The sequence below is a fragment of the Mauremys mutica genome, chromosome 15 (assembly GCF_020497125.1).
Source record: "Mauremys mutica isolate MM-2020 ecotype Southern chromosome 15, ASM2049712v1, whole genome shotgun sequence".
In the NCBI taxonomy this organism is placed as follows: domain Eukaryota; kingdom Metazoa; phylum Chordata; order Testudines; family Geoemydidae; genus Mauremys; species Mauremys mutica.
Genome location: NC_059086.1, coordinates 16,455,258 through 16,481,481, shown reverse-complemented (window position 1 = coordinate 16,481,481; position 26,224 = coordinate 16,455,258).

Below are 26,224 nucleotides of genomic sequence, written 5' to 3'. Positions count from 1 at the left end.
TTTAAGAAACAGGGATATATATAAAAAATAGAAATACTATATAAAAATTTTTAAATATGAAACTATACAAACAGCAGGTCTACACACATAGGAATGGAGCAATAGTCCTCTGGGGACAGTTCAAAAAAGCTCTCAGAGAGCAGCTGGAAAAGCCTGAGCAGGAGGTTCCGTGGTAGAGGTGCCTTGTTGGGTGCTCCGTTGAAGCACACTCTTCCGCGCCACGCCATCCTCAGGTAAAGGGGGACCATCGCCTCGACGAGCATGGCAGCGTACGGTCCTGGTCTGTGCAGGGCTTCTGTGAGCATCCGCTCTCTCTGAGTCCTCCTGAAAGAGAGCCTCAGGGTGATGTCGTTGTGGAAGTGCTGCATCTAATTAGTGGAATTAGTGTACTGTTACTATTGTGAATGGTAGACTTTTACTTTGCATAAGAATGACCCTCGCTTAACAGAGTTTTACTTTGCATAAGAATGACCCTCGCTTAACAGAGTTTTACTTTGCATAAGAATGACCCTCGCTTAACAGAGTTTTACTTTGCATAAGAATGACCCTCGCTTAACAGCCACGTGTTGCAGGCCACAGAGGAAAAGCATACAGGGATCTTTCCCGTTCACTGGCGGGAGGTGCCGCAAAATGGTCATCTTTTCTGCTTTGCACATTGCCTCCAGCAGGAGAGCACAGCTAAGCACTAACTGATAAGCACTCTGTACTGTAAGGCTTACCAGGACTTTGTGCAAGAGGGATGCAGCTGTCTCTCCTCGCTTGTGCGCTATCCAGTGCAATCACGCCGCCAATGAGAGCGTGCTCCGAAATCTCGGACTAGTTCCGAGATCTCCTGAGACTTGGTTCCCTGTTTGGTCTTCTTAACTGAAACTGACTAGACTGTGTTTACTGTTGGCAAACATGTATTTGTTCAAGGAAATCACCTACTTTTTCGCATCACACAGCTTCGGCTCCTTCCCGGACTGCCCCGGCATCCCCCTCGCAGAGGCTGGCTCAGATTAGACGCCGAAAGAAAAAGACTAGGGACGACATGTTCCAGGAACTGATGGCCAGCTCCAGAGCGGAGGCGGCAGAGCAGAGACAGTCGAGGGAGAGCCTGTGTCAGCAGCATCGCACACACCTGGAACGGGAGGATAGGTGGCGGCAGGAAGACCAGCAGGCGACTCAAACGCTGCTTGGTCTAATGAGGGAGCAAACGGACACGCTCCGGCGCCTTGTAGATGTTCTGCAAGACCGCAGTCAGGAGGAGACAGCCCCCCTGCAGTGCATCTGCAACCGCCCTCCAACGCCAAGAAGTCCTGTCCCCCCCTCACCCAAAGTGACAAGACGGAGGGGCGGTAGGGGCCGTGAGAACTGTCCCTGCACCGCAGCACACCGATAATGTTCGAGACAACTCTCGCGCTGTAAATTTGTACAAGCTCTTTCCTTACAGCATCAACCAGTCCCAACTCCAAGTTCAAACCCCCCACTGTGTACTACATTATTAAAAGCGGTTTGGTGTTACTGACTGTTTCCGTCACGTTTCTGGTGTCAGAAGACTTTCTGTTGTTCTGTGTGTGTGTGTGGGGGGGGATTGTAATTTCAGTGCATAGCCCACAGTGCCATGCTACAGACTTGGCTGCAGGGTCAACTGCAGGGCACACACAGACTGCAGTCACTAGGCACCAGGGACAGTCTGTGTGGTGTATGCTGCCCCGGGTCTTTCCTTGATGTGTATGCTTGTGCAGGGTCCTGGTGCCTGCCATCCCCGAATGTAAAGGCAGGCTTCCCTTCACATGCACTTGGACCGTAGTCACGATCCTCCCCGGTGCCCTGAGCCCCAAAAAGAGACCTCATCCAGGGGCAGGTACTCACCCTTCCCCCACACCCCTCACCCCTTCCAACGCCCAAACCCACAGCCGTCATGTTAACCCCTATCCAAAGACGGCACCCCTCGCCCCTTCCTGCAAACCCACCCATTCCTGCAACCCTCCCCCTACATGCACAACCACCGTAAACCGTCCCCCACCCCGCAGACCTATGTAGGAGCAGGAGGCTGTCCGTCCTCTTTTGGACAAGCGGTCTGTACATCAGTGCACACCTTACCCACCACAGAATGCTTCCATGTTTCAACCAAGAAACAGAAATGCAAAGTCAACGAAAGATTTATTATTAATTACTGTTACATTTCATTAGTTTTAAAACGTGCTTTGGAAGTGGGGGAAACTTGGAGAACCGGGTTTGTGAGCTCAGATCTAACTCCACACATACAGACACAGGCCCATGATCAGGCTCTCTTAAAATCAAGTGGACAGTCACAGGTTACCCTGCTCTGCGAGGAAACTCGCTTTCAAAGCCTCCCTGATGCATATCGCTTCCCGCTGGGATATTCTCTCGGCACGGGTGTCTGGCTGATCGTAAACAGCAGCCAGGCGATTTGCCTCAACCTCCCAAGCGGCCAAAAAGGTCTCGCCCTTGCTCTCACAGAGATTGTGGAGCACACAGCAAGCAGCAATAACTACGGGGATATTCTTTTCGCTGATGTCCAAGCGAGTCAGTAAGGTCCGCCATCTCCCCTTGAGACGTCCGAAAGCACACTCCACCACCATTCTGCACTTGCTCAGCCGGTAGTTGAAGAGTTCCTTTTCACTGTCCAAGGCGCCTGTATAGGGCTTCATGAGCCAGGGCATTAGCGGGTAGGCCGGGTCCCCGAGGATCACTGTAGGCATCTGCACATCCCCAACCGTTATTTTGTGGTCCGGGAAGAAAGTGCCTGCCTGGAGGCGTCTAAACAGACCAGAGTTCCTGAACACACGCGCGTCATGAACCTTGCCCGCCCACCCAACGTTGATGTTGGTAAAACGTCCCCTATGGTCCACCACAGCTTGCAGCACCATTGAAAAGTAGCCCTTTCGGTTAATGTACTCGCTGGCCTGGTGGGCTGGTGCCAGGATAGGGATGTGAGTCCCATCTATAGCCCCACCGCAGTTTGGGAATCCCATCGCGGCGAAGCCATCTATGATGACCTGGACATTTCCCAGAGTCACTACCTTTGAGAGCAGTTGCTCAACGATTGCGTGGGCTACTTGAATGACAGCAATCCCCACGGTAGATTTGCCCACGCCAAAGTGGTTCGCTACTGACCGGTAGCTGTCTGGCGTGGCAAGTTTCCAGAGGGCTATGGCCACTCGCTTCTGCACACTCAGGGCTGCTCGCATCCTTGTGTCCTGGCGCTTCAGGGCAGGGGACAGCAAGTCACACAGTTCAAGGAAAGTGCCCTTACGCATCCTGAAGTTTCGCAGCCACTCTGTGTCATCCCAGACCTGCAGCACTATGCGGTCCCACCAGTCTGTGCTTGTTTCCCGGGCCCAGAATCGCCGTTCCACACCATGAACTTGACCCATTGCCACCATGATCTCCACTGCCCGGCGTACCCTGCTTTCTGAGAGGTCTGCGCCACTCTCCTCACCGTGCTGCCGGAGCCTCCTCGCCCGGTTTCTCAGCATCTGACTGTGGAAGAGGTGGACGATAACGTGCGAGGAGTTGACAACGGCCATAAGTGCAGCGATGATCGCAGCGGGCTCCATGCTCGCAGTGCTGTGGCATCCACGCTGTAACCGACCAGACAAGGGCACGAACAGATTTCCCGCCGGCGCTTTCAAGGAAGACAGGGAGGGCGTGATTGACGGTTCAATGACGACACATTTTTCCCCCCAGCATGCATTGGGGGGAAATCCCACAATTCCAATGGGCAGCGGGGAGTGCGGGAACTGTGGGATAGCTTCCCACAGTGCACCGCTTCCAAAGTCGAAGCTGGCCCCGTGAATGTGATCTCAGAAGTTCGAATTTGTGTATTTAGTATGGATACACAAATTCGACTTCATAGAATCATAGAATCATAGAATCATAGAATTCAAGATCAGAAGGGACCATTATGATCATCTAGTCTGACCTCCTGCAAAATGCAGGCCACATAAGCCGATCCACCCACTCCTTAGCCAGCGACCCCTGCCCCATGCTTCGGAGGAAGGCGAAAAACCTCCAGGGCCATTGCCAATCTTCCCTGGAGGAAAATTCCTTCCCGACCCCAAATATGGCGGTCAGCTGAACCCCGAGCATGCGGGCAAGACTCTCCAGCCAAACCCTCTGGAAAAGGTTATATCATACCATTCACCCATTGTACTATTTACTAGTGTGGCACTTAATTGACCTATTGACTAAACCCGTTATCCTATCATACCATCCCCTCCATAAACTTATCTAGCTTAATCTTAAAGTCATGGAGGTCCTTTGCCCCCACTGTTTCCCTCGGTAGGCTGTTCCAGTATTGCACTCCCCTGATGGTTAGGAACCTTCGTCTAATTTCAAGCCTGAATTTCCTGACTGACAGTTTATATCCGTTCGTCCTCGTGTCCACATTAGCACTGAGCTGAAATAATTCTTCTCCTTCCCTGGTATTTATCCCCCTGATATATTTAAAGAGTGTAATCATATCTCCTCTTATCCTTCTTTTGGTTAAGGAAAACAAATCGAGCTCCTCAAGTCTCCTTTCATACGAAAGGCTTTCCATTCCTCGGATCATTCTAGTGGCCCTTCTTTGTACCCTTTCTAGTTTGAATTCATCCTTCTTAAACATGGGAGACCAAAACTGCACACAATACTCCAAATGAGGTCTCACCAACGCCTTATATAACGGGACTAGCACCTCCTTATCCCTACTAGAAATACCTCGCCTAATGCAACCCAAGATCGCATTAGCTTTTTTAGCGGCCACATCACATTGCCTACTCATAGTCATCCTACGATCAACCAGGACTCCTAGGTCCTTCTCCTCCTCCGTTACTTCCAACTGGTGCGTCCCCAGCTTATAACTAAAGTTCTTGTTAGACATCCCTAAATGCATAACCTTACACTTCTCACTATTGAATTTCATCCTGTTACTAATACTCCAGTTTACAAGGTCATCTAAATCACCCTGGAGAATATCCCGATCCTCTTCCGAATTGACAATACCCCCCAACTTGGTGTCATCCGCAAACTTTATCAGCCCACTCCTACTCTTGGTTCCCAGGTCAGCAATAAATAGATTGAATAAAATCGGACCCAAAACCGAGCCTTGAGGAACTCCACTGGTAACCCCCCTCCAACCGGACAATTCCCCCTTCAATACTACCCTCTGCAGTCTCCCCTTTAACCAGCTCCTTATCCACCTCTGGATTTTCATTTCGATCCCCATCTTTTCCAATTTAACCAGTAATTCTTCATGCGGTACCGTATCAAACGCCTTACTGAAATCCAGATATATGAGATCCACTGCATTTCCCTTGTCTAAAGAATCTGTTACTCTCTCAAAGAAGGAGATCAAGTTGGTTTGGCACGATCTACCTTTCGTAAATCCATGCTGTAATCTATCCCAGTTGCCATTGGCCTCATGCTCCGGAACCACTCTCTCTTTTAAGATTTTTTCCATGACTTTGCATACTACAGATGTTAGACTAACAGGCCTATAATTTCCCGGGTCACTTTTTTTCCCCTTCTTGAATTATTAAGGTCGAATCCACAAATTCGACTTAAGTAGATTCGAAATAGTCCTGTAGTGTAGACAAGCCCTAACATTCAGTGGGGGTGTTTGGTTGCTAGCTCCCAGCACTAAAAGGGGAGGGGTCGATGGCAAATCAGGACCCTGAGACTGACAGTCTCCAGGAATAATGGCAAGAGGCCAGTGCTCCACGTTAACCTGATTGACAGGACAGGCAGGCTAATCAAGGAGACAGAAGGCCAGCGTGGGTCTTGTCCTCTGTGTGAGCTGGAATTGCCTGGGTCAGACAGAGTGGGGCTGAGCTAAGGAGAAAGCAGGGGCCCAAGCTGAGCTGAAGAGCAGAGCCATGCCAGATCCAGAGGGGCCAGAGCTGCAGCCAGAGAGCCAGAGGCACAGCCCAGGGAGAGCAGATCCTGTGCTGAGAGCAGAGCTGCAGTCGCAGAGCCAGGTGTGGTGAGTAATTGGGGCCAGCCAAGGGGGGGACCTTGGGCAAAGGGCCCAGCGCAGAAAGACACTCCCAGCCAAGGGTCCTTGCAGGTCAGACTGGGAGGGGGATCTTAACCTGACGGGGGGCTGACGCTGGGAAGAAGTGTCCCACCACCCAAAGCCTGGAGGTATGTGGCCACCACCATTGCAAGTGTCTAACCGGCAGCATCCCTGCAGCACAGCAGGGCCTGAGAAGGAGGCCTGGGACCTACAAGAAACAGACTGCAAAGTGCCTTGATGTCCAGAGACACTGTTTGTAATGTTCCCTGACACAGAGCAGGCTGATGTGTTTTCCTTTAACCTTTCCCATTGTTTTCTTATTCTTTTCTTTAAATTAATTGTTAATTAAACAACTTGTATTTGCTTTAAATTGTATGGAATAATCAGTGGGTCAAGGAGATGCCCAGTGCAGAGAGGGTACCCCGGAGTGGGGACCCCTAGCCCCTGTCCTAGGTGACCACAGCAGGGTTGGGGGTCGAGCCCCCCAGGAATCCTGGGCCCAGCCTTGTTGGGGTTACGAGGACTGTGCCAGAAAGGAGGGTGGAAGGAGAGTCCTCGAGGGCAGGGAAGCCTCTGGGTAAAGGGAGTGGGAGCGAGGACTCAGATCCTTTCGCTAGCCCACTTCACCGGGGTAGCACAGAAGCCAGGAAAGTTCCTCACAATAGCGGGACCATTCCCCTGCTTACAGATAGATAGATTAGATATACACACACAATGTAGTGATGTTATATTGACATTGTGTACTTATTAATATATTTGGTGTGAATAATACATATTGATAATGTGATATATCAATGTATTAACTTGCCATATATGATCATCATTTCTCAGCCCCTCTGGACTATCTTTTAAGTCTCTTTGGCTCTGGCATAGAGCCCTGACTCCCAGACTCCTTCCCACAGCCTCAGCCCCTCATCCAGGCCCTACATGAAGACCCCAACCTTGTTCCCTGGAGTTCCTCCTGTAAACTGGGTTTTCTCAGCCCTTTTTCCAAGGTCCAGGCATTCCAGGCTGTCACCTGACTACAATTAACCATGTCCTCTCTGGCTAAGATGCAGTTAATTATGGCACAAGTGGGGCTGATTGAACATGTCTGGCTAACCCCAGGCCTCTTGGCCCTTAAGGGGCAGGCTACCCTGTTACACAAACATAAGGAATTACAGAGGGAGAATGAACCTGTCTGAGGTAACATAGCAATTCTGTGGCAGAGCTGAGAATAGAGTTCTGGAGACCTGGCTTGTGGCCCTGTTGTCTTAACTCAATAACCATCCTACCTCTTCCTCCTGAAGGCTGGATGGGTCTCTTTAGTTGTCCCATCACTGCCCTTCTGTAACTGGCTAAAGGGATTGCTGAGAAGCAGTCTGAGACCCTTTGTTTGGTGCAGAACTGGGCAGGTGGCTTCCACCGAGCTCTCAGTCCTCACTTTGCCAGTCTGAGGAGCCACTGACTGGCCCCAGAAGTCCACTCTAGGCAGCCAGTGTGGCAATGCGTAACGCTGATACAGCACTGCTCCTACCCAGTCTCCTGGCTCCTGCACCGTGGCTGGCAGAGGGGAGTATTGTTATCTAACCTGTTCAGGTATGTAGTACAAAGCATGACAGAGAATGTGGCTAACTCTTTTCTCTCTCCTATTCCAGAGGCTCAGAAGAAGGAGTTGGAATCAGGTATTTTAATAAATCCCCTGGCAAAATTGTGTCTGTGTTTTCACATTATAATTAGATAGACAATTTCCCTCCTCTGTGCGTATGATCTTTAATCATCTCTATGTGCATTTCCTGCTCCCTCAGAAATAGGAATATACAGCAGAACAAGTAGCAGCTAAGTCTTCTGTGACATTCTCAGCAATGAGGAGTGAGTATAGTGTGTATGGGAAGGAGGGATGTACAGCATTAGCTAAAGTCACACACAGGGCAGGCTAGGGCTGCACAAGCTTCTTCCATGATGCTCTATGAATACACCTCAGTCCTGACACAGTGTTATTCCTTTTCTGGACACCCCTCCCATCTCTACAAATGCACCTCACTCCTGTTCAGCAAGGTGGTGTACTGAAAATTGTGTTAAAACTGGGATTTATAGCTTTGAATTCTCAGAAAGTTTCCTCAGCCTGTTTACAGGCAGTGGGCTCTGTAGGGATTGGGAAGTGTGTGATCTGGGTCTTTCAGCACTCAGTGTGCAGACAGACAGCTAGAACAAGGTGGGGTGAGTTGGGCCTCTCTGCCATAAGGAACATTCTGCTTTCTCTTTCTCTCTCTCTCTCTCTCTTTGGTTTTGTGTGTGATTCTGAATTGTAAGAAATAAGGTATTATTAACTGGCAGCAGGAGTATTTTATGTTTATCTTCTATGTTTGTATGCAGTGAAACATAGCAGAGAAAATGATCCCATTCTCATCATCAGTTTTCTCCTGTCTGCAGGCAGGCCCATGAAAACCCCATAGAATTTAAAGTGATAGATTACAATTTTAATAGGATTTTAAATACATCACAAACAACATTCCCTGATAGTTCATTCCTGGTCTCCCCTCCCTCCCTCCCTCCCTCCCTCCCAGCTCTGCCAAGGAACCCTGCCCCCGATCACTGATGTCTCCAGGCCCAGAGCACTTAACAGAGACTACAAATCATACTAAACTGTGCACTGACTTTTGTGAAATGCTCTATGAAGAGATGAACTGCAGTCACTTTTCACACATGAATTGAGATATTCAGTGTGAAACCTAAAGGCGAATGGAACCCACAGAAGCACTCAATAGCAAAGCTACTTCAAACAAGTCCTTGTAGTTTCACAATGTTTCAGTGTTGTTGTTGCCATTTTGGTTCTAGGGTATGAGAAAGACAAGGTGGGTGAGGTGATATCTTTTAGAGATCTGTGGGCTTAAAAGCTTGTGTCTGTCACCCACAGAAGTTGGTCCAAGAACAATATACCCTTACCCACCTTGTCTCTCATAAAGATCAGGCCCATAAAGGACATACAGCACTTTGCAGAGATATGGAGCCCTTTCTGCATGTTACATGCCATGACTCTGCTCTTGGTCATTAACAACAATAAGTGGGATTCACAAAGTTATTTAGGTGTTTCACTCTTATTGATTTTAGTGGGAGCTAGGCACCTATCTACCTCTGTGGACCTCACCCAGTTGGCCTTTGGTTCTGAGATAAATGGCTCTGGGGTTCAAATTGCTCTACTCAAAATTCCACACACTGCGTTTGTGATGTGTTTCTGTCTTCTCTTCCCAGAACAGGATGATCAAAGCAAGAGGATTGGTAAGTGCATCTGTTGCCCCATTAGAGAGTCACTGAGCAGAAGTTACTTGTAGCATGTGGTGCTGAGTAGCTACAGAAATGTCTATGCTACAAGCTTTGTGTGCTGATCATGAGACTGAGAGAACAGTGTGTGCCAAATTGGAGGCAGCCAAAGCTAACCCTACCCCAGCATACATGTTTTCTTCAGCAGAGAGGGTTCCCAACTCTCAGACCTAGATAACTAGATGTCACATTGACTTCAGTATCAGATAATCAGTCACATTATTATGACTCCATAGAAAAGTTCCGGCTGTGTCCCCATAGCTGGCCTGTGCTCCAGGAACCCTTTCCCCATGTGTGGCTATGAGCAAGGGAAAAGATTTAGAGTCCTTACTTTGTTGTCAAGAGTAGATCCTGAATGAGAGCACCAGTCCTTCCAGGTTTTTCTAAAACCTCACTATAGCTGAAATACACTGTTTTAATGAACTCATGGATTACTAGTAGAGCTGAGTCGATAACTGATTTTTCACTTTGGTGGCCAAACTGAAAAAATTGAGCAAAAAAAAAAAAGGTTTGGGGTCAAACCCAAATACAGATTTTTCAGTTTTTCTTGGGAAAATGAAAAATCAAAAAAAGATGAATGAAACAGTTTCTTCAACCTGAAATATTTTTCCCTAGGTTTTTTGTTTGTTTGGATTGTTTAATATTTGGGTGTTAATTCCCCATTTTTATTTTGCTCTTTTTATAGGAATTGAGCTAAAAAAAATTAAAAACATCACTTTCAAACAAAAACATTTCATTTAAAAAATGTCAAAATGAAACATTTTGACATTTTTGAAAAACACCGTTTTTTAGCCAAAACTGTTCACCAAATTCCATCAATTTTTAAATAGTTTTGCTTCACCTGAAACTGCCTTCTTTGTTCAATAAACTATTTTGGTAAATTTTCAGATTCAAAAAAATAAAACACCCCTGCAAATTAAACAAAATAAAATGAAAAAAAAAAAGAAAAAATGTTTTAGGGTTTTCATTTTGTTTCATTCTGGGCGGTTTTCAATCTGAAATTATTTGTTCTTCTTCTTTTTGTTTAATTGAGAAATACCGAGAATATTCAGGTTTGTTTTGAAACTAAGCAAAAAAAATTGTTCTGGTTAACCCTCCATACAGAAGAATCATTTATTCACTCAGCTTTACCTATATGCGCTGTTCTGAGCATAAATGTCTATACCCTGGGAAATTTCAGCCTACCCTGTCTCAGGTCCTTTACTGGCCTGTCAAATCAAATTGTCTCATTAACCCTCAACGCACTCTGCAACTTCACTCAAACCTCTTTCTGTGTCTTCTCAATTTCCTTCCTGCCCCTCCACACTGTGACAGATTGTGTCTGGCCCTGTGCATTGTGTGAGGAAGTGAGAGGGCACAAGGACATCACAAAGGGAGCTGAAAGTTGTAGGGAGACACCACCCCACCCACACAGCAGAGCTGAGCTGGTGCAGAGGAGCTCATGCTGCACCGTGTTCAAGGGGGGGTGGAGCTTCCATTGCAGCCACCTTCACCCAGGGAGGAATTCTGGCTAAGTCAGGCTGAATCCATCCAGGCTGGTGCTGCTGAGCAGAGTGGGCAATGGCTTAAAAATACAATTTAGTGCCTGCTCTCTTTTCTTGCCTCCTTCAGTACCCCTGTCCCCCAGTGACTCCTCAGGCGCTGTACCCAAGCACCCTCCATCCTTTGCCATTGTTCTGCAGCACTGTGGATATCCCACCTGAGAAAAGGCCTGAGTAACTGAGACAGACACCCACCAAAGTGGGGTATCAGTTGTGCGAGTGAAGGCCTGTGCAGCACTCCCCATATACACCCTCCCTGAGAGGAGACGTCTACCAAGATTTATCCCCCCCAAAAAAACATCCCCCCTAGCTTGGTCAAGAACTGGCTTTCCCCAGAAAGAGCAAGGATATGACTTTGACTCAGTCTCATGGCTCTAGATAGACAGTTCTTGTTCCTGCGTGGCTCATCCAGAAGGAGAGACAGCAATTGTGCTGAATGACACACAGAATGTTAATTAGATTTAATGGATGGGTTAGCTGAGCACTTCCTTTAATTCCTGCTCTCCTGCTGGTTTAACATGCTTTCTCCTTGGAACACAATGGGGTCCCTTACTCACCCATTGGTTATAGAACCAAACAAATGTTGGGATGGAAGGGACCTTGAGAGGACATCAAGTCCATCCCTCTGTGCTGAGGCAGGACCAAGTAGACCTAGCAAGGAAGATTTAGGTTGGATATTAGGAATAGCTACCTAACTCCAGGGATAGTTAAGCACTGGAATAGGTTATGGGAGGTTATGGAATCCCCATTGCTGGAGACTTTTAAGAACTGGTTAGACAAACACCTGTCTGGGATGGTCTAAGTACCTCGATCTGCTGGCAATGCTCCTATGCAGCATGAACTAGGTTCACCGGGAGAAGGAGACCAAAGCCCCGAGGTAAGTGGGGAAGTGGGATTCCAGGAGGAAGCACAAGGAGGAGACTGCAAGAGGGGAGGACTCCTGTCTCAGACCGAGAAAGCGGGACAATCAGCGAGTTATCTTAAGAGCCTATACACAAATGCAAGAAGCCTGGGGAACAAGCAGGGAGAACTAGAAGTCCTGGCACAGTCAAGGAATTATGATGTAATTGGAATAACAGAGACTTGGTGGGATAACTCACATGATTGGAGTACTGTCATGGATGGATATAAACTGTTCAGGAAGGACAGGCAGGGCAGAAAAGGTGGGGGAGTTGCGTTGTATGTAAGTGAGCAGTATGACTGCTCAGAGCTCCAGTATGAGGTGAGGCCTCATTTGGAGTACTGTGTCCAGTTTTGGGCCCCACACTACAAGAAGGATGTGGATAAATTGGAGAGAGTCCAGCGGAGGGCAACAAAAATGATTAGGGGGCTGGAGCACATGACTTATGAGGAGAGGCTGAGGGAACTGGGATTGTTTAGCCTGCAGAAGAGAAGAATGAGGGGGGATTTGATAGCTGCTTTCAACTACCTGAAAGGGGGTTCCAAAGAGGATGGATCTAGACTGTTCTCAGTGGTAGAAGATGACAGAACAAGGAGTAATGGTCTCAAGTTGCAGAGGGGGAGGTTTAGGTTGGATATTAGGAAAAACTTTTTCACTAGTAGGGTGGTGAAGAACTGGAATGGGTTACCTAGGGAGGTGGTGGAATCTCCTTCCTTAGATGTTTTTAAGATCAGGCTTGACAAAGCCCTGGCTGGGATGATTTAGTTGGGTTTGGTCCTGCTTTGAGCAGGGGGTTGTACTAGATGACCTCCTGAGGTCCCTTCCAACCCTGAGATTCTATGATTCTATGATTCTATTTATACAGCCCAAAATGCCATTCGCCTTCTTGACAACAAGGGCACACAGTTGACTCATATCCAGCTTCTCATCCACTGTAACCCCTAGGTCCTTTTCTGCAGAACTGTAGAACACATGGTCCCTAGTCTGTAACAGTAAATGGGATTCTTCCGTCCTAAGTGCAGGACTCTGCACTTGTCCTCATTGAACCTCATCAGGTTTCTTTTGGCCCAATCCTCTAATTTCTCTAGGGCTTTGGCTACACTTGCATTTCAAAGCGCTGCCGCGGCAGCGCTTTGAAGCGCTAAGTGTAGTCAAAGCGCCAGCGCTGGGAGAAAACTCTCCCAGCGCTGTCCGTACTCCACCTCCCTGTGGGGAATAACGGACAGCGCTGGGAGCGCGGCTCCCAGCGCTGGGGCTTTGACTACACTGGCGCTTTGTAGCGCCGCAATTTGCAGCGCTGCAGAGGGTGTGTTTTCACACCCTGCTGCAGCGCTGCAAATTTGTAAGTGTAGCCAAGCCCTTAGTCTCTCTGTATCCTATCCCTACCCTCCAGTGTATGTACCACTCCTCCCAGTTTAGTGTCATCTGCAAACTTGCTGAGAGTGCAATCCATGCCGTCCTCCAAATCATTAATGAAAATATTGAACAAAACCGGCCCCAGGACACTTGGGGCACTCCGCTTGAAACCAGCTGCTAACTAGACATGGAGCCGTTGATCCATCCCCTTTGAGCCCGACAATCTAGCCAGCTTTCTATTCACCTTATAGTCCATTCATCCAGCCCATACTTATTTAACCTGCTGCAAGAATACCGTGGAAGACCATATCAAAAGCTTTGCTAAAGTTAAGGAATAACACGTCCACTGCTTTCCCCCCATCCTCAGAGCCAGTTATCTCCTCATAGAAAGCAATTAGGTTAGTGAGGCATGATTTGCCCTGGTGAATCCATGCTGACTGTTCCTGATCACTCTCCTCTCCTCTAAGTGTTTCAGAATTGATTCCTTGAGGACCTGCTCCATGATTTTTCCAGGGCCTGGGTGAGGCTGATTGTCCTGTAGTTCCTTGGATCCTCCTCCTTCCCTTTTTTAAAGATGGGCATGACATTAGCCTTTTTCCAGTCATCCAGGATCTTACCCGATCACCATGAGTTTTCAAAGATAAAGGCCAATGGCTCTGCAATCACATCCGCTAACTCCTATAGCACCCTCGGATGCAGCGCATCCGACCCCATGAATTTGTGCTCATCCAGCTTTTCTAAATAGTCCTGAACCACTTCTTTCTCCACAGAGGGCTGGTCACCTCCTCCCCGTACTGTGTGGCCCAGTGCAGTAGTCTGGGAGCTGACATTTTTCATTATAGTTTTGTATGTAACATAAATAGTTTTCAACACTAAAAAGTGTGGATATTAAATGTATTTGGAACCCAGGGAACATTGGGGTACATGAAAGGAATGAAAAGGAATACATGAGGTGGGAGACTGCCCGAGGAAGTAAGTAATGGGGCTCTCTGAATCATAGAGCAAACTAAAGGATTAAGGTCCCCATCTTTCTGAGGCACTGACAGTTGGGCTGAGCCCATCTCTCACACTGCCCCTGTCTCCAATCCCCCCAGAACTTGTGGATCTAAAGGCAGAGGAGGCCTGGAATTACTTCAAGTCAAAGTTGCAGAAACTATCAGAAGCCTGCATCCCGAGAAAAGGGAAAAAATCATAGGCAGGAGTTGTAGACCAAGCTGGATGAGCAAGCATCTCAGAGAGGTGATTAAGAATAAGCAGAAAGCCTACAGGGAGTGGAAGATGGGCGGGATTAGCAAGGAAAGCTACCTTATTGAGGTCAGAACATGTAGGGATGACGTGAGAAAGGGTAAAAGCCATGTAGAGTTGGACCTTGCAAAGGGAATTAAAACCAATAGTAAAAGGTTCTATAGCCATATAAATAAGAAGAAAACAAAGAAAGAAGAAGTGGGACGGCTAAACACTGAGGATGGAGTGGAGATTAAAGATAATCTAGGCATGGCCCAATATCTAAATAAATACTTTGCCTCGGTCTTTAATAAGGCTAATGAGGAGCTTAGGGATAATGGAAGGATGACAATTGGAATGAGGATATGAAGGTAGATATTACCACATCCGAGGTAGAAGCCAAACTCGAACAGCTTAATGGGACTAAATCGGAGGGCCCAGATAATCTTCATCCAAGAATATTAAAAGAACTGGCTCATGAAATTGCAAGCCCATTAGCAAGAATTTTTAATGAATCGGTAAACTCAGGGGTTGTACTGTACGACTGGAGAATTGCTAACATAGTTCCTATTTTTAAGAAAGGAAAAAAAGGTGATCCGAGTAACTATAGGCCTGTTAGTTTGACATCTGTAGTATGTAAGGTCTTGGAAAACAATTCTGAAGGAGAGGGTAGTTAAGGACATTGAGGTCAATGGTAATTGGGACAAAATACAACATGGTTTCACAAAAGGTAGATCGTGCCAAACCAACCTGATCTCCTTCTTTGAGAAAGTAACAGATTTTTTAGACAAAGGAAATGCAGTGGATCTAATTTACCTCGATTTCAGTAAGGCATTTGACACGGTTCCACATAGGGAATTATTAGTTAAATTGGAAAAGATGGGGATCAATATGAAAATTGAAAGGTGGATAAGGAACTGGTTAAAGGGGAGACTACAACGGGTCATACTGAAAGGTGAACTGTCAGGCTGGAAGGAGGTTACTAGTGGAGTTCCTCAGGGATCAGTTTTGGGACCAATTTTATTTAACCTTTTTATTACTGACCTTGGCACAAAAAGCGGGAATGTGCTAATAAAGTTTGCAGATGACACAAAGCTGGGAGGTATTGCTAACACAGAGAAGGACCGGGATATCATACAGGAAGATCTGGATGACCTTGTAAACTGAAGTAAAAGTAATAGAATGTTTAAGAAGGATGAATTCAAACTGGAACAGGTTCAGAGACCGGCTACTAGGATGATCCGAGGAATGGAAAACCTGTCTTATGAAAGGAGACTGAAAGAGCTTGGCTTGTTTAGCCTAACCAAAAGAAGCTTGAGGGGGGATATGATTGCTCTTTATAAATATATCAGAGGGATTAATATTAGGGAGGGAGAGGAATTATTTAAGCTTAGTAACAATGTGGAGACAAGAACAAATGGATATAAACTGGACACTAGGAAGTTTAGACTTGAAATTAGACGAAGGTTTCTAACCATTAGAGGAGTGAAGTTCTGGAACAGCCTTCCAAGGGGAGTAGTGGGGGCAAAAGACATATCTGGCTTTAAGACTAAGCTTGATAAATTTATGGAGGGGATGGTATGATGGGATAGCCTAATTTTGGCAATTAATTTGGCAATTGATCTTTGATTATCAGCAGGTAAGTATGCCCAGTGGTCTGTGATGGGATGTTAGACAGGCTGGGATCTGAGTTACTACAGAGAATTCTTTCCTGGGTGCTGGCTGGTGAGTCTTGCCCACATGCTCGGGGTTTAACTGACCGCCATATTTAGGGTCGGGAAGGAATTTTCCTCCAGGGCAGATTGGCAGAGGCCTTGGAGGTTTTTCGCCTTCCTCTGCAGCATGGGGCACGGGTCACTTGCTGGAGGATTCTCTGCAGCTTAAGGTCTTCAAACCGCAATTTGGGGACTTCAATAACTCAGATATAGGCGAGAGGTTTATTATAGAAGTGGATGGGTGAGATTCTGTGGCCTGCATTGTGCAGGAGGTCAGACTAGATGATCATAATGGTCCCTTCTGACCTTAAAATCTATGAGTCTATGAGAACCTTTCCATTCCGGCCCTGCCTGCTGTCTCAGGATCTCACACCTGGCACAGCCCGCAGTCGCTCCCACTCCTTTGGTTTACTCTATGATTCAGAAAGTGATCCTCATCGGAGGATAGGTTCATAAATAGCTATTAGCAAAGTTGGACAGGAGTGAATCCCTATGATCTGGAAAAACAATGAGGAGTACTTGTGGCAGCTTAGAGACTCACAAATTTATTTGGGCATAAGCTTTCATGGGCTAAAACCCATTTCATCAGATACATGCAGTGGAAAATACAGTAGGAAGTAGCAACACCCATGTTTTCATACCAACTCTAACGAGACTAATCAATTAAGATGGGCTATTATCAACAGGAGAAAAAAAACTTTAGTACTGATAATCAGGATGGCCCATTTCAAATAGTTGACAAGAAGGTGTGAGTAACAGTAGGGGGAAAATTAGCATGGGGAAATAATTTTTACTTTGTGTAATGACCCATTCACTCCCAGTCTTTATTCAAGCCTAATTTAATGGTGTCCAGTTTGCAAATTAATTCCAATTCTGCAGTTTCTCATTGGAGTCTGTTCTTGAAGTTTTTTTGTTGGAGAAGTGCGACTTTTAGGTCTGTAATTGAGTGACCACTGGTAGCTCACTCCCAGGGCAGGTCATTCAGCAGGAATTTTAGATGTGCACAGAACACAGACAGGATTGGTTCCCATATGGTTACAAAACTGCCGTAAAGTGGAACAATTTTCAGCCTGTGTGATTGGATGATATCTGGATGCATATTATAAGACTGTCCTACATAAATGAGGAAAAGTTGAGGTGCCTTTATTATTCTTTTGTTCCACTCTTTCTTTCTATGGGGAATTTTCCAAAGCAATATCACTGTCTTCCTTTTAAACAAATAATAATAATAAAAAGCAATGGCTGTTGAAAATAGCAATTCCAGTCCTAATACCCACTGGGAAGCATTTCTTCCTCAATTTTATCCTACTTTTTCTACAGCAAGTTACACTGGATCAGTATATTTGATTTGGGAGAAATGAAGTAACAGCTGCCCAAAGTGAGCTTGAGCACTCCTGAATTTTGAGGTGTTCAAATCTGGAAGGCAGGTGCTGGCTGGGTGCAGGAGAGCTGTGGCTCCATGGGGGAGCACGGCAGCATGTATGCAGCAGTGTGTCTGGCGCTGTGTGGAGCCAGACATGCTGGTCTGAGTGGCACGGTAATGGGGCTGGGGGGTTGGTGAAGGGGTAGGGAGTTCCGGGGGGCAGTCAGGGGCAGGGAGAAGGGGGGGTTAGATGGGTCAGAGGTTCGGGGGGGCAGTCAGGAGACAGGCAGCGGTTGGATAGGCATGGGATTCCCAGGGGTTTGTCAGAGGACAGGTAGGGGGTGGAATCCTAGGGGGGCAGTTGGGGACAAGGAGAAGGGAGGCTTAGATAGGGGGTGGGTCCTGGGGGGAAGTTAGGGGCAGGGGTACGGGAGGGGGTGATCAGGGGACATGGAGCAGGGGGGGGTGTTGGATGGGTTGTGGTTTCTGTGGGGGGCAGTCGGACAGAGTGGATGGTGGCAGGGTGGGGCTACCCTCCCTCCCCGTGGAGTGTCCTGTTTTTTGAATATTAAAATATGGTTCCCTACCCTTCACAGTGCAACTCTCCATTCACAGCACTCACAGCACACTGCAGCAGGAGGTCCCCCACTTCCTTTCAAGTTGGTAGTGGCCAAGGGAATGCTGGGCAATGTAGTTCTTTCTCTGCTCCAGGGCTGGCTCTATAGGCAGGGAGCGAACCAAAGAACTACAGCTCCCAGGGCCCCCTGTTGGGTCTCAGCTCCCATGCTGGATCCCTGCCGCCCCTGCAAATGGGCTGCCCCAAGCACCTGCTTGCTTTGCTGGTGCCTAGAACCACCCCTCCCTTGAATAGATATGTGGACAGAGTTGGCAACGGGCTTTGTTGCAAGAATAGGTTCCTGGGTTAGTGTTTATGTTGTATGGTGTGTGGTTGCTGGTGAGTATTTGCTTCAGACTGGGGGGCTGTCAGTAAGTGAGAACTGGCCTGTCTCCCAAGAACAGGATAGGTTGTAGATTTTTTATGATGCGCTGGAGAGGTTTTAGTTGGGATCTCAAGGTGATGGCTAGTAGCGTTCTATTACTTTCTTTGTTGGGCCTGTCCTGGAGTAGGTGACTTCTGGATACTCTTCTGGCTCCGTCAATCTGTTTCTTCACTTCAGCAGGTGGGTACTGTAGTTGTAACAACAATTGATAGAGATCTTGTAGTTGTTTGTCTCTGTCTGAGGGATTGGAGAAAATGCGGTTGTATCTTAGACCTTGGCTGTAGACAATGCATCATGTGATGTGGCCATTGGTCTGACCCAGTATGGCTGTTCTTATATTCTTATGGAAAAAAGAGTAAGTGATGACATCATTGACAATTGTATCATAATACAGACACACACAGGTGGTGTGTGTGGGGGGAGGTGAATTGATGTTGCCCAGGTAACCATATGTCTTCATTTTCTAATTTGTGAGTGCTTGACGTTGTATCCTAAACAATGTTCTTTTAATGCATAGAATGTTTTGTATATAATCTACGTAATTTTTGTATATATTTTCCTACATTTTAATAAAAGGAAAATATAGAAACAAATACTGCTGAGTACACCCGTAATAACCACCTATGCTGAAAGGTGACTATTAGCTCAGTTAGCAGGTCTTGGCTGACCATAGAGGGCAAGGGCACCAATGCGGGATGCACGGACAAGGCAAATATTTCCAGGATATTCTGGAGATCCAGTGTTTTCCAGATTGGACAAAATGGGATTTTATTCCTACCCAGTGATATGGATGTCAGAGGGGTGGCTGGGTCACTGTTATTTTGGGTAACCCAGCCTATCCCCTACTGCCCTGGATCACAAAGCCCTACCCTGACTAAATTCACAGCTTCTCTATCAATTTGAGAATACATATATATATATTCCACCGAGGTGAGATATCTAGAAGTGAAAAACAACAGGCCTTCCATTCTGGTCTTCCAGGGCACGTGAAATCACTGTTCCTCTTCATATGGGGAAGTGTCATAAACTGACTTTATATGCGAAGATGCACTGTTGGGTGTAAGGATCCTTTCATATCATACAAGGTTCTCGGTACCATCCCACACAGTGTGTGGGCCAGCACCATTCCTGTCCAAAAGTTCACATGGATGATGTAACTCTGTGCTAGGCAAGAACCTACAGTAGTTGTGACAGGATGATAAATTCCTGTAATATCCAGAATTATTTGTATCAAATTAATGTCATTATTGAATTAAGATTTATCTCTCTGCATTAAATTGCAGTAACAATGCAAATATTTATACAGTATTCTGTATAAATAGTGTGCAACTTCTGTATATAGTGTGCAACTTCAGAGGATTTTTTGGAACAGTGCATGTGAAGTGGATTCCTAGGAAATCCCTTGGGGTGCTGGAAATACAATTTTCCCCTCTGAGGCCGGCCATTGAAGCCACCTCACTATCAAGATGCGCATAGACCAGTTCAAATTGGATGTCCAGGGACCAACAGACAAAGAAAGGGTTTTTGAATAAATAACCTGTTTAGACTGACTGAGGACTTTCTCCCTGATCCTGTACATGGGCAGGACCTCTGGCCCACTGAGGGCCCCAGTCCTTAAGAAAAGACTGGAAGGACTTGCTTAATGCGGCCACATAAGACTGAGTGCTTGTCCTGGGCTGAAGCTGTGATGAACTTATAACCACAAAGGAATCCCCTTGTGTGAGGGTTTGAAGGACAGCTCCTGCCAGAATCTATGTTGGAGTTGGGGGTGATCGCTGATAAGCTTCTTAGCATGTGTGTGAGTTATTTTATTATTTTAATATGTTCTCTCTGTAATGCTTTTTACCTTATGGATAAAGTACTGTGACAGAACCAGACCAGTGGGGTACAGGTCCTATTAGTATCCAGGAAGTGTGCGGGCGAAGCCCGCCCAATGCTAAAGGACCTCCTCCCAGCCTAAGGGGAGGATCCACAGGTCTGGGATACTAACTAAGTATGTGGGACAACCAATGAAAAAAACAGGATCAGGAGTGAGGTCACAGGGCTAAACGAAGGAAACCTGATGGGGACACCGAGCAGAGAACCCCAGACAACGCCCACTGCTCCTCGAAGGCGTCAAGGGAGCCAGTGGACGCCGCCCAGAGGAACTCTGCCCGGATGCGTGAACGGACGGAGGAGCGGAAATAGGCCCCACAGTCGCAGGAAATCCCGTCGGCCAACCCCCTCTCCCTGGTTTTGTAGATGGCTAGTTTGGCCAGGGCCAAGAGGAGGTTGACAAGGAGATCCCGCGACTTTGTGGGGCCACGGATGGGGAGTGCATAGATAAACAGGTGAGGGGAAAAGTGCAACCAAAAACGCAAGAGGAGAGCCAAGAGGAGCCGGAACAGGGGCTGCAACTTGGCGCACTCTAAATAAACATGTGCCAGGGTCTCCTTCATGCCGCAAAAGGGGCAGGTGTCGGGGACAAGGGTAAACCGCGCCAAGTACATGCCCGTGCTCAAGGCCCTGTGAAGGAGCCACCAGCTGACATCCCCGGCAAGCCTCGGGACCAGGGCAGAATACAGGCTGGCCCACCGGGGCTCCTCACCCTCGAGAGGTGGCAGGAGGTCCCGCCATTTTGTATCGGGGCGGGATGCGAGGGTGAGGTAGTGAAGAGTGTGGAGCACGAGCGTGTACAGATGTTTTCTTGGCACGGTCTGGAACAGAACCAGCTGCAGATTGGGCAGCCGGCTCGCAGTGAAAGGGCGAGGGGGTCGATTGGGTCCACGGGGCCCGGCGTGGAAGGTGGGCGGGGCGTGCCCTCTCACAGGACCCGGTCAAAGTAGGCCCGAGCAGCGGGCAGTAAAGCGGCCTTCACCTCCTGAAGTACGCGCCGGGGAGTACGAGGGTTGGAGAGCCCCATGCGTTGAGCGAGCATCAGGGGATCCAGCCAGTCTCCCCGGTCATAGTCCAGGAGGTCTCCGACCCTGGTGACTTCTGCCAAGACCAGCCTCTGGCAGACCACGGTGGACTCCGCCACCTGCACACAGAGCTGGGGGTTGTGTAGCAGGGGCTCCACGAGGAGATCAACCCCCACGGTGGCCGCCACGGAACTGGTCGTTGAAAAGAGCTTCCAAGTCCGGAGGAGGTCTTGGTAGAAGACCGGCAGCCCAGAGAGGTCTCGCGGAAGACCTCTCGGATGGAGATAAAAGAGCTGCTGGTTGTATCGGAGCCCTCGGAAGCGGCGGAGGAAGGCGTGCGCCAATACGCTCCACGCCGGACTACCCGCACCATACAGGAGCCTCTGCAGGGCCTGGAGGCAGAAGACGCGGACCTGAGTGCGCATGCACTTCAGGCCCTGCCCCACCTCCTCCAGGGGCAGGCGGAGGACCCCTGCAGAGACCCAGTGCGTTCCTGGCCAGAAGAACTCCAGAACCGCCATCCGGAGGTTGGCCAGGAAATCCGGGGCTGGGACCAGGGTGTTGAGCCGGTACCAGAGCATGGACAGGACTAATTGTTTCAGCACCAGCGCCCTCCCTCGGAGAGAGAGGCACCGGAGTAGTCCTGTCCATTTCCGGAGCCGCGCCCTCACCCCGCCCTCTGAACCATGCCAATTCTCCGGCGGAGACGGAAGCGTGGCAGAATGGTAAACGCCGAGATAGAGCAGCGGACCCGCGCTCCACCGGATGGCCTGAAGCGTGGGTGGGAGGGAGCTCGCCTGCCACCCATCCCCGACCACCAGGCCAGAGCTCTTGACCCAGTTGACCCGGGCGGAGGAGGCCGCCGAATAAATGGCCTGGCAAGCCTCCACCCGCACCAAGTCGCCCGGGTCCTGGACCACGAGGAGCACATGCTTTTTGGCCCCCTCCTTTTCTCCAGGGCGTAGAAGAAGCGGGCAAGTACCGGGGAGACGTCCGCTGCTGCCACGTCCCTCGCCACTTCCAATTTGGGGTGAGCCCCCACAGCCGGTGGGAAAGGTCGGGGTGGGAAGAAGGGTAAGGGCACCGCTAAAAAGACCAAGCCCTCTATGGCAGGGACTACCCCCGCTGCCGCAGCCCCGCTACCGGCCGCGGCATCCCTCCCCGCTGTTCCCTTTACCAGTTCCGCAGGTGTCCCTCCCCCGGCCCCCAGGGCCTATGCCCAGGTGGCGGCAGCCCCCCCGCCTGCCGCTGCTCCTCCGACCACCGTTTCCACTTCCATCTATAGCGGCCGGGGCCCCTTCCTCACCTTGACCAGGAAGCACGGTGTCCGTTGCCTCCTGGTGCCTGCCTCGCCCCACGTGGAGACCTACATGCGGGTGTTGGCGAGGGTGGTGGGGCCCACGGCCATCGTGGAGGCCTCCAAAATGTACGGGAGGGTGGTCTTCTTCCTGGCATCGGAGGCCACCACCCAGGAGGCGGTACAGACGGGTCTGGCGGTGGGGGGTGTGTTCGTGCCCCTAGAGCCCTTGGAAGACCTGGGGGTCTGCTTGATCCTAACCTCCGTCCCTCCCTTCCTGCCCAATGCTGCCCTGCTGCCCACCCTTTCTGCCCTGGGGCGCCCTATCTCTGTCATCAGCCCTCTCCCGTTGGGCTGCAAGGACCCCGCCCTCCGTCACGTCCTCTTGTTCCGCCGGCAAGTGCAGCTTCAACTGCCGCCGGCTTCACGTGACGAAGAGGCGCTCGAGGGGTCCTTTGTGGTCCCCTACCAGGGTGCATTATTCAACGGGGGAGGCCCGGTGCTACCTCTGCCAGGCGATGGGGCACGTCTGGAGGGACTGCCCCTTGGCCCGGCACGGAGGAGCGTCCGGGACCCCCGAGCCCCGGCACAGCGCCGGCCCTGTGACCACCAGTGCCCCTGGCCACCCGCCACCTGAAGCTGCCCCTCCTCCTTCTCGGTCCACCGCTGTGGAGGAGGGTGTGGCGGGGATACCGCCGGGTGTGGGAGAGGGCCCACCCAAGGGAGAGTCCTCCCTCATTCCTGTTGCCCCTTCGTTGCCTCCCCGAGTCTCTGAGCCATCGCCCTTGCCCCCGGACTCGACCCCTGTTAGCAAGCCCCCGGATGATGCCATGGAGGGCTGGTCTTTAGTGTAGGGGAAGCGGGGCAAGCGGAAGGCTCAGGCCCCATTACATCTTTCGGATTTGGAGACCACCCCAGAAGAGCAGGAAGGGGGTCTCTGATGACGAGCCTTTCGCCTTGCCCCCTGATGATGCCCGTTTTGTGGTGCCGGCTGGGCACGATGTGGCAGCACCGGACGGTGACGCTGCCCCTCCTTCCGGGTCCCTTCCCGAGGAAGCCCCCGAGGGAGCCCCTCTTGCCCGCTTGCCATCCGAAGCCCCCACGAGCGCTGAGGTGGGCGTCGCTTCGGGTGTTGGCAGGTAGACCGGCAGCGGCGGTCGAGGTAGAGGCTTGAGGAACGGACATGGGGGTTTCCAGAGGCGGGGTGGTGGGAGCATCGCGAGGGGTGTCCTTCGCCACGTCCCCCACCATAACGAGACTGGGGAGGGGGACAAACAGCGAGGGGAGGGGAGGGAAAGGAGGCGACCACCCCTCCCCGCTAGGCTGTAGGCAGGGGAGGAGGGTGCCAGAAAGGGAAGGCTAAAGGGGAACGGTGAGCAATCAAGGACCCAGGGGTGGGACCCAGAGGGGAATTCCGGCTCCTCTAGTTGCACTAGGGGATCAGGGGGGCTAACAGCATAGGGGGATGCAGTGAACAAGGGCAAACTCAAGTGGGGAAAGGGCACAAGCGCATGGAAGGGGGCATGGGCGCACGAGGAGAAGGGCTAATCAGGGCCGGGGAATCACAGGGCGCGGGGAAGTTGAGCTAGAAATGGGGCAGAGGGACCACGGGGCTAGCTGCAGAGCTGGGGCAGGACAATCAGGGCCACAGAGGGAAATGGTTGGGGCAGACAAATGTGGCAAAGGAGAGGGGGCCAGGCCAAGGGGGTGGGGGTGGGGGGTGCGCCCACGGGCACTTGTGCAAAAGTCAATGGTAGCTGGCTGCTGCTGCAGGCCCAAATGGTGGAGGTGGGCGTGGTAAGCCAGGTGAGCAGCTCAGTCCCAGAGGCAGGAGATTGAGGTAGGTGGAAAACAGCCAGCGGGGGTGGTGGAGGGGGCAACGACGGTGGTGGGGGTGAAGGGGGACATGGATGGACCGGGGGCAGGCTCCATGCCACACCCCCGGTGTCCCAACAGACACAGTCCAACCCCCCACCACAAGAGCACAGTTCGAAAAAATACTCAGTCCTCAAGTGCCCCCTCCACAGTGGTCTTCAGAGTCACCATGAGGTCCTCCAGCAGCAGGCGGTCCTCTCCTCCTCCTCCTCCTTCTCCTCCTCGGGGCTCCAGCAGCTCCCCAGCAGCAAACACAGCAGCTCCAGGTGGTGGTCTCGTGGCCAGGCAGGAGGGACCCCGCTCAGAAGATGGTGGTGGTGGTGGAGCCCTCAGCAATAAGGGCTGGAGCTGGAGCTAGGGTCCCTCACTCCCCTCCTCTGGGGATCAGGCCAGCAGTCCCCCCCCCCCAAAGGGGCTGTAGGTGGAGTAACAGCAGCAACTGAGGTGGTCCTATTTGGCATCCAGGAAGTGGGCGGGCGAAGCCTGCCCACTGCTAAAGGACTCCCCCCAGCCTAAGGGGAGGATCCACAGGTCTGTGATACCAACTAATTACGGGGGACAACAAATGAAAAAAACAGGATCGGGAGTGAGGTCATAGGGCTAAACGAAGGGAACCTGATGGGGACACCGAGCAGAGAACCCCGGACAACGCCCACTGCTCCTCGAAGGCGTCAAGGGAGCCAGTGGACGCCGCCCAGAGGAACTCTGCCCGGATGCGTGAACAGACAGAGGAGAGGAAATAGGCCCCACAGTCACAGAAAATCCCGTTGGCCAACCTCCTCTCCCTGGTTTTGTAGATGGCTAGTTTGGCCAGGGCCAAGAGGAGGTTGACAAGGAGATCCCGCGACTTTGTGGGGCCACGGATGGGGAGTGCATAGATAAACAGGTGAGGGGAAAAGTGCAACCAAAAACGCAAGAGGAGAGCCAAGAGGAGCCAGAACAGGGGCTGCAACCTGGCGCACTCTAAATAAACATGCGCCAGGGACTCCTTCATGCCGCAAAAGGGGCAGGTGTCGGCGACAAGGGTAAACCGCGCCAAGTACACGCCCGTGCTCACCGCCCCATGAAGGAGCTGCCAGCTGACATCCCCGGCGGGCCTCGGGACCAGGGCAGAATACAGGCTGGCCCACCGGGGCGCCTCACCCTCGAGAGGTGGCAGGAGGTCCCGCCATTTTGTATCGGGGCGGGACGCGAGGGTGAGGTAGTGAAGAGTGTGGAGCACGAGTGTGTACAGATGTTTTCTTGGCGCGGTCTGGAACAGAACCGGCTGCAGTTCGTGCAGCCGGCTCGCAGTGAAAGGGTGAGGGGGTCAATTGGGTCCACAGGGCAGGGGCCCGATAAAAAGGTCCACGGGGCCCGGGGTGCAAGGTGGGTGGGGCGTGCCCTCTCGCAGGACCCGGTCGAGGTAGGCCCGAGCAGCGGGCAGTAAAGCGGCCTTCACCTCCTGAAGTACGCGCCGGGGAGTATGAGGGCTGGAGAGCCCCATGCGCTGAGCGAGCGTCAGGGGATTCAGCCAGTCTCCCCGGTCGTAGTCCAGGAGGTCTCCGACCCTGGTGACTCCTGCCAAGACCAGCCTCTGGTGCACCACGGGGGACTCCGCCACCTGCACACGGAGCTGGGGGGTTGTGTAGCAGGGGATCCGCGAGGAGACCAAGCCCCACAGTGGCCGCCACGGACCTGGTCGTTGAAAAGAGCTTCCAAGTCCGGAGGAGGTCTTGGTAGAAGACTGGCAGCCCAGAGAGGTCTC